At 43.2% G+C, this 9,115-nt stretch overlaps 1 non-coding gene across 1 annotated transcript; it reads right to left on the bottom strand.

Annotated features, from left to right (window-relative positions):
- Nucleotides 1-4,597: 4,597 nt before the first annotated feature.
- On the bottom strand, nucleotides 4,598-4,682 carry TRNAR-UCG (transfer RNA arginine (anticodon UCG)). Its single transcript has one exon. It is a non-coding gene; the product is annotated as a tRNA-Arg (tRNA).
- Between the last annotated feature and the right edge of the window lie 4,433 nt (nucleotides 4,683-9,115).

Below are 9,115 nucleotides of genomic sequence, written 5' to 3'. Positions count from 1 at the left end.
AATTCTATATTTTACCAAAATATGAGGGTTTTTTAATTTAATGTAATTTAATGTAATTTGCTGTAATTTCATTGTTCCCAAATTTCAGTGGAGGTAGATTCTCAGCCCCAAAGGTAGCATCCGGGTAAGGAGACTTACCATGAAGTCATATCTACATACCGAGACACAGGTTTTAATTATTTACAGATCAGTAAAAGTCAAAGCTTTCTAAAGATATTTGTTGACACTTTACGTGAAATTAGATGAAATCAAGTCAGTAATTGTTTTTACTGTTGTAGTTGTGGTTGCTATGAATTTGGGGTGACTTTGGAGAAAAGATTAAGGGAGGACTGCTGAAGATACCTGCCGTAAACCATCCATTGGACCATCATTGATTGCTGCCACTTGAATGATATGATTTTAGACACTGTGATTGTATACTTCTCTTCATTTTGTTACTCAGGCTTTTCGCGTATGGACCACGTTTCTTTGGACTTTTTTGCTTTGGACATTTGGAAAATACCTATTTTTCTCTGTACCCCTTTTTTTTCCAAAACCCATGTCAATCACTATATCCCCTAAGGCTCACATTGAAAAACAACATGGCAACTTTCACTTCACACATACGATCATAATAATAGCAAACATGCGTTAAGCGCTTACCTGTACCACACATTGTTCTTACTAACTGCCATATTTCTTGCTTCTATTTGTCCAATTTCATTTGTGTCCATTATACTGCTGCTATATAAACATCATTGTAATGACAACCATCCGACGGAAGGGAGCTAACAGTATGATCTCTAGAATGTTTTGCGTGAACTTCGGACAACCATCAGACTTTTATTGTGTGACGCAGCTCGTACCTGGATCCTGCCAAGACCAATGCGGGTAAAAAGTGAGCCCCCCTAGACCCACTGCTCCATCAGGCATTGCTCTTTGATACCGTCTTCCAGATGGACCTGTTTCCTTTCTATTCAGAGCGCTTGCACTCCTGCTGCTGCATTTTACTACTGTATTTAGTCTCCCTCTAGGATAATTCGTATTGTGCCAATCAACCTTTACCAGGATGGCTTGAGTTTTATGTTTACTCATAGGACGTTGTCTGACTTATCCTTTTTAACCTTGACATTTGTCTGATCATCTCAAATGACTACATTCTTTCTTTAATTTGTTAGTGTGTCTGTTACATTGGTTCCTTAAGGATCACTATAGCCTGAAAGGGGGTTCTTTCTCCATAAATCGTGTATCATTGAATCCTTCCCACTAGCAAGACAATTCACATCTTCTTGTGTCACTGAAATCTGGCTAGAACAGCATGGAGACATCTTCAGCTCATTCTCTGTGCCTTTTTTGCATCGTCCCACTATCCCAAGTAAGCTTCTAGCATCTTTGTCTCTTTTCTCTGCGGCAATATGATTTAAACAGAACAACATTTTGTGCTTTTTATACTGATACTACTATTACTACTACAGAAATTATAATACCTATTGTTCATCCAGCCCATGTGCCAGACACAACTTCTAAGCACTTTATGTGTAGTTGGGGTTCTTTGGTTTGTGACAAAAAACTAACCGTAATTAGAGTAAGTTAAAAAAAAAAAAAGAAAAGAATTTCCTGGCTCATGGGGTTGAGAAGCCCACAGGTTGATCTTTTCTATAGGCGTGGCTTCACTTACATGTTCAGATGAAAGAAATAGATTTGTGTCTTTCTCCACTTCACAGGGAAGTTCTCTACTCTGTTACTTTCAGTACCGGGGAAGTCGGGCCCTTTTATTGGGAAATATGGTGGCAAGGATGGCCACCAGAAATATCACACGTATACCTCCACAGAGTGCCTTATGAATAGGAATCTCAAAACAAATAGTTGGCTCTGCTTGGATTATAGATAAGCATGGACATAGATACCTTAGCCAATCACTGCGGTTAGGGAGGTCAAGTTCTTATTGGCCAGGCCCGGGCCACATGTTCGCAGGTAGAAAGGTGAAGTTCCTCTCCGACTTCATGAGATGCACCCCCAACAGGAAAGAAGGGTTCTTTGTGTTATAAGAAGGAAAAAGGGGGATGTTGGGAGGGTACAAGCACAGATATCCATTACATCATTTATCTATCTAAATTTCATATTTGTGGCAGCCCTGTGAAATGGATTTTGTTAAAAGTTTTACAGATAAAGAAACTGATACTTCTACAAATCATTGGCTAGCATGCTGGCGGTCACATGGGAATAAGAGGAATCTCTGGGATTTGGCTTCTGGACTGTTACATGCTACCCATGTGGGGCCTTCAGCATTTCCCATCAGTCCTTTTATTTTCCTACTTATTTATCCCTTTAGACAAATTCTAAAGTGTTGCTAATTCCAACTTCACTCTCCTCAAAACTCTGCTGCCTCTCTCCTTACTCTCAATGGATACAGTGGCCTGCTACTTCTCAATAAAAACAGAAGCTACTCGTAGTAACTTCTTCAGTAGTCTGTCACCTCGTCAAGAGACATCTACAATTGCATGCATCCTTTTATTTTTTTAAGTTTATTTATTTATTTTGAGAGAGAGGGAGAAAGCAGGGGAGGGGCAGAGAAAGAGAGAGAAAATCCCAAGCAGACTCTGCACTGTCAGCACAGAGCTCACCGTGGGACTCGATCCCACAAACTTCAAGATCATGGCCTGCGACGTGAGATCGTGACACTTAACCGACTGAGCCACCCAGGTGCCCCATGCATGCCCTTATCTGGTGTGAGGCCAATCTTGGGTCGCTATTTTAGATCCCACTTCCTCTTCACTTCTTGGTATATTGATTTATCCAGTCATCCCTCTCTCTTCTGTATCTCCAGCCTCACTCCTGGCTGCCCTCATTAGCATTTAAAATCAGAACTGCAAAAGATCCCCTTCACTCCCTGCCCCCCGCCAGCTGTAGTCCTCTTTCTATGATTCTTCCCAGCTAGAATTCTTCAGAGTTTTCTGCCCTCGGTGACTCTGTTCCCTCCCTTCCTCCATATTCTTCAGCTTACTGCAGTCTGTCTTCTCCTTCTGTAGCTTTGCCAAGAGTCAGTATGAAGATCATCGATGACCAGCATGCTGATAAATCCAGTGGATTTCTTTTAGACTTTGTTATACTTGATGTCTCTATACCTTTAAACTCAGTTTATCATATTCTTTTTGAAACCCCTAAATTTGAAGTTCCTCAGACATCTGTACTGAGCTATCATTTGATCCTCAGTTTGCACACCTTCTCTAGGCTATCTCATATATGCAATGCATTTCACTTGCCATCTAAGTCCTGATGACTCCTGAATTTAGATGCCCACCTTCTTTGATGGCTCTCTTAGAATTCTAGGCCTCTGTCTCCAACTGCTGGTTTGCTGTCTTCAGTTGGATGCTTCAAAAGCACTTCTGCTTTATCGTGTTCAATACTCAAGTCTGGTTTTTCCGTCCTAAACTGAGGACTTCCTCAAACTTGCCCCTTGCAGTACATGACACCCCTATCTGGTTCTTAAAGCCAGAAACTGGTGTTAGGCCAGAATCCTTTATCTCTCTCACCAACTACATTTAATCTATCAGTAAATCTTGTCAACTCCAGACGAAAACTAGACCTTGAAATGATCTACTTCACTCATCTTTGTTTCTATGTCTGTGGTCCAGGTCATTATGTCTGCTCACCTGATCCTGCCACAGTGCTTGGTTGTTGTTGTTATTTTTAATGTTTATTCATTTTTGAGAGAGAGATGGAGACAGAGCATGAACGGGGAGGAGCAGGGAGAGAGGGAGACCCAGAATCCCAAGCAGGGTCCAGACTCTGAGCCGTCAGCGCAGAGCCCGACGCGGGCCTCGATCCCACGAACCGTGAGATCATGACCTGAGCCAAAGTCAGATCCTCAACCGACCGGTCTTCCCAGGCACCCCCTGCCACAGTGCTTTCTTAACTGGTTCCCTGCTTCTGTTGTTAGATCGTACAGACCTTTCTCCATACAGCAGCAGCACGATGCTTTTTCTCAGACCTGATCGTGTCATTCCTCTGCTTAAAGTCCTTCAGTCCCACTTGTCCTACCACCATCCAGTGACCCATAGTCTTACCACTTTTCAATCTCACCCTTACCCTTTGCAGTCTCGCCACTGTCTACCCACCCCTCTTTCTTTAGCCCTATCTCTCACCACTCTTGTCCTCCATCTCTGAATTCAGCCAGACTGGAGTGCATAACGTTCCTTTTATAAGCTATATTTTGCTTCCAGGGAAACTTCCCTGGGCCTTAAAGATTGTATTCGGTGTCCGTATTACATGTACCCAGTTCACCTTGTGCTTATGGTGAGGTATTGCAATTGCTTGTTATGTCAGTCACGGTTGGTTAGGGAAAAGACACCACTGCAAGCATTTCAAGGAAGAGATTCACCACAGGAAATTAGGTGCTTCTGAATCAACTGGGAGAGCTGGACGAAAGAAGGTCAAGGAGGCCACCACTAGATTTGGGTCCAGCTCTAGCTTTCAGGAATTCAGCAGTTCCTTTTTTTTTTTTTTAAACTTTTATTTACTTTTGAGAGACAGAGATAGAGCGTGAATGGGGGAGGAGCAGACAGAGAGGGAGACACAGAACTTGAAGCAGGCTCCAGGCTCTGAGCTGGCAGCACAGAGCCCGACGCGGGGCTCGAACCCACGAACCGTGAGGTCACGACCTGAGCCGAAGTCGGACGCTCAACCGACTGAGCCACCCGGGCGCCCCAGGAATTCAGAAGTTCTTGCTTGCCTCCCCCCACCCCTTTTACCCCTTCTCTCAGGTCAGGAAACAGCAAGGAACTGGTGAATGTGGCCGCAACCGCCATGAGGCACTGAGATAGGTTACTCCTGAGGACACGCCTACGGCCTGCTACAAAATCTTGAGCCTATTAAGGCCCGGCTGTTGACCTGCTGCTCCAGAGAAAGGGTAGTGTGGCTTCTGCTTCTCTTTCGCCTTACAGATGTGCCAAATTCTGGTTCACATGGGCAGAGCCTAAGCTGTACCTTGAACCCTTCTGGCAAAGGGATTTGGGAAATGTAGTTTCTAGTCTTCTAGTCCCTACCACCTAGGGAGGAGTCAAGAAGGGGGTGAAAATGGTGCCAAGTTCCAGTATTCACCACAACTGTTCTGTTATCTGGCACCCCATCAAAGTCCTGAGCTCTGTGAGAGTGAGGACTCTGTTTCCCTATTATTTCACCTCAGGAGCCAGCCAAATGCCTGGCCCAATGAGTATTGATATAACGGAAGAATAATGAGGTCTTTACGTCTCACTGATATATTAAGGACATTAGTGTTGATAAAATGAAAGTTAATTACAGTCCAGATTCTGTCATAAGAATATAAAGTTTTCCAGGACTTATTGTTATATTGATATTTTTATGCACTGTTATGCTCAGACACGGTGCTAAATCTCTTTACCTGAATGGCTTCATTTAATCCTCAAAATTGCTCTTGAAGTAGATTTGATGATTATCTCAATTTTATAGATGGGGAAATCAAGGCTCAGAAATTGATTAGCCAAGGTCACAAAGTTTCTAAAAGGATAAACTATGTTTGAAACCCAGGGCTGTCTTGTTTCAAGGCCCACGATCCATTCTCCACCATACCCTCTGCAGCTCAGAGAAGCCAGAGACCTTGCCTGGCTGGCATTTCACGGGCCTGTGACCTTTTGACTCTTACAGCCAGTGCTCCTTCTGAATTCTCCCACTGCATCAATTTAAATGACTTCTCTCTTGCATAACAAGGAGGCTTTCCTAGATTTTTTCAAGAACAAAGCGAATCTGGCAACTGCCCTCTTAGTAGCACAACGTGATTACAACCCGTTTAAAGAGTTGCCAGATAAAATATGGGATGCCTAGTTAAATTTGAATTTTGGGTAAGCAACAAATATCTTTTTAGTGTAATATGTCCCAAATATTGCATGGAACATACTTTTACCAAAAAAGTCATTGTTTATGTAAAACTCAAATTTTTTTGAGGTGCCTGGGTGGCTCAGTCGGTTAGGGGTCAGACTTTGGCTAAGGTCGTGATCTCGCAGTTCGTGAGTTTGAGCCCCAAGTGGGGCTCTGTGTGACAGCTCAGAGCCTGGAGCCTGCTAAGGATTCTCTGTCTCCCTCTGTCTCTGGCCCTCCCCCGCTCATGCTGTGTCTCTCTCTGTCTCAAAAATAAATAAACATCAAAAAATTTGAAAAAAAACGCTCAAATTTTATTGATTGCCTTATATTTTTATTTGCGATATCTAGAAACCCTACCTTATTAGAAGCCACGTTAACAAATGCAACCCATTTCATTTACTGGACGTTACAGCTCGCGTAGCACTTTTACCACGTTTAACTTATTTAAAATATACAGTAAACTTATGAAAAGTAAATTGTTTAGTCTGTACACACAACTGAGCACCCTGGGCTCAGAATAGTTAAGAAATTTGCCCATGATCATACAGCTCACGAGGGCTGGAGCTGGAGTTTAAATCTAACTGTGTCTCCCTCCATGTTATGTTCCGTCTCCTGAATACCCTTCAAAATCCAGCTCAAGCATCACCTTCTTTGGGAAACCTACCCAGACTACTCCCTAGCCAAAGACAAATTTGATGCTCCTTCTTTTTTGCTGCCACAGGCATTTGCACATGTCATGATGATGGGATGCAGCACATTGTTCTGTAATTGTTATGTTTTTCTCTGCCAGAACTGAACTGCTCGGAATAGTGGGGTAGGCAGAATAATGCCCCCCAAAAAGATGCTCACATCGTAATCCTCGGAAACCGCGAATCTGTTACCTTATATAGCAAAGGGGACTTTGCAGGTGTGATTAAGGGTACAGACCTTAAGGTAGAGGAATTATCCTGGATTATCCAGATGGGACCAATCTACTCACTTGAGTCCTTAAATTTGGAGAATCCTTCCTGGCTGTGGTCAGAGAGAGGCACGATGACAGCAGTAGAAGAGTCAGAAAGCTGCAACTTTGTTGGCCTTGAAGACGGATAAAGGGGGCCATGAGCCATGAAAGGCAGGCTGCCTGTGGAAGGTGGAAAAGGCAAGGATACGGGTTTTCCCTTAGAGCCACCCCAAAGGAACACAGCCCGGTGGACACGTTGATTTTGACCCAGTGAGACCCATTTCGGACTTAGTTCCGCAAAGTGGTAGAGTTGTGTTTTAAGCTCCCTAAGTTTGTGGGAATTGAAGTAATAAGAAACTGAAAGAGGTACATACAGCCTCTTAGTCACAGCTATATTTCTTAGGCCTAGCGGCGTACCAAGCAAGCACATACTAAGTGCTTAGCAATTGCTTGCACGAATACACGAAAATTATAGCACACTGCTTCATGATCAGAGCGTTATGAAGCAAGAACCACCCAAGTAGGGTATGGGGAAGAAAAATGATCTCTACTTATCTTCCCTGATCTAATGAGAATGAACTCCCTTCTGTATTACTTGGCCCAATGAGTCATGATCATAAATATAGAAAAGGGAGAGCCGTAAGTGATGACTCCAGAGCAAGCCTTTGTATCTTGCTAGCTATGGCTGTAATCCTGAATGCAGATGTCACCCAAAGGTGCTACAGTGGTACAAACAGCTACAATTTCTTGAATTGCTGTTATAATAGTTGTTAACTTTGGTGCGTATTAGAATGACCTGGGACACTTGTTCATAGTTGCATATTCCTGGGTCTAATCTCTGGAGTTTCTGACTCACAGATGGACCCCAGGTGATTCTGTGGACCATACTGCATAGGAGATATATAATAATAATATAATAAGGGGTGCCTGGCTGGCTCAGTTGGGAGAGCATGCACCTCTGTTTTTAAAATTTTATTTATTTTTCATTTTGGTTTAAGTTTTATAAAATTCACTTTGTTTTGCGAGAAGAGAGCACGCGTGCCTGTGTGTGCACACAGTGGGGGAGGAGCAGAGAGACAGAATCCCGCGCCGACTCCGCACGGCCAGCACAGAGCCTCGTGTGGGGCTCAAATGTGTGGGACCATGACGCAAGCCAAAAGCAAGAGTTGGATGCTTAACCGACTGAGCCACCCAGGCACCCCAAGAGCATGCGACTCTAGATCTTGGGGCCATGAATTCAAGCCCCACACTGGGCGTAGAGATTACTAAAGTAAATAAATAAATAGTAAACAAACAAATTCAACCTCATGTGATAACATGTAACGTCACATAATATAATAACATGTATGTCAGGACAACGGACCAATGCCCTCTTCTTAATGTTGCCTTCTCGTTCCTGCGACTTGCTCCAGGGAGTACTTCTTTGGTCCTAAAAGCAACTCTAAACAGAAATGAGAGAGCAGAGGTGAAGGGAATCATTTCCATTATTTTTGAATGCATTTCTCATCATGAAAGTATCTGGAGGTCAAGTTAATCTAAGAGAAAATACATAAACACATTTCAGGAGTTCTCTATTAAGTAGGCTGGCATCAGAACCATCAAGTGCAGGGGCGCCTGGGTGGTTCATTTGGTTAAGCGTTTTGACTCTTGATTTCAGCTCAGGTCATGATTTTGTGGTTCTTGGGTTCAAGCTGAAATACATAATAATAATATAATAAAGGGTGCCTGGCTGAGTCCAGCTCTGCGCTGACAGTGTGGGGCCTGCTTGGGATTCTCTTTCTCCCTGTCTCTCTGCCCTTCCCCAGCTTTCTCTCTCTCAAAAGTAAATAAATAAACAAAAAAAAAAAAGAAAACACGTTATCAGTCCAGAACCAGATTAAAGTGGGCAGACCCTCCAGGCAGCTGCCTGAAATATCAATCTATAAGGGATACACTTAGGTAGCCCCACATCGAGCCCCACGTTATGCCCTGTGTCAGGCTGTGCGCTGACAGCAGGGATCCTGCTTCGAATTCTTTCTCTCTCTCTCTCTCTCTCTCTCTCTCTCTCTCTCTCTCTCTGCCCCTCCCCCACTGGCACTCTCTCTGTCTCTCAAAATAAATAAATTTAAAAACTTCAAAAAAAAAGAATCATCAAATGCAGGAAGAACTTCACAGAGGAGTTCATTATGGCATCTTCAAATCAGGAAAACATAAAGAAGGAAATTTCTCTCTTTTGTAGTTAGGCTAAAGAAATGAGAACTTCAGCCTGTAACCAGCCATTGGAAATACAAGGTAACAGTTACGGAGAAATGTCGCCAATTGATCATTTTTAAATGATTA

The sequence above is a fragment of the Acinonyx jubatus genome, chromosome X (genome assembly GCF_027475565.1).
Source record: "Acinonyx jubatus isolate Ajub_Pintada_27869175 chromosome X, VMU_Ajub_asm_v1.0, whole genome shotgun sequence".
Classification (NCBI taxonomy): Eukaryota; Metazoa; Chordata; class Mammalia; order Carnivora; family Felidae; genus Acinonyx; species Acinonyx jubatus.
Note: the sequence above shows the minus strand (reverse complement) of the source record. Positions and strands in the feature narration are given on the sequence as shown.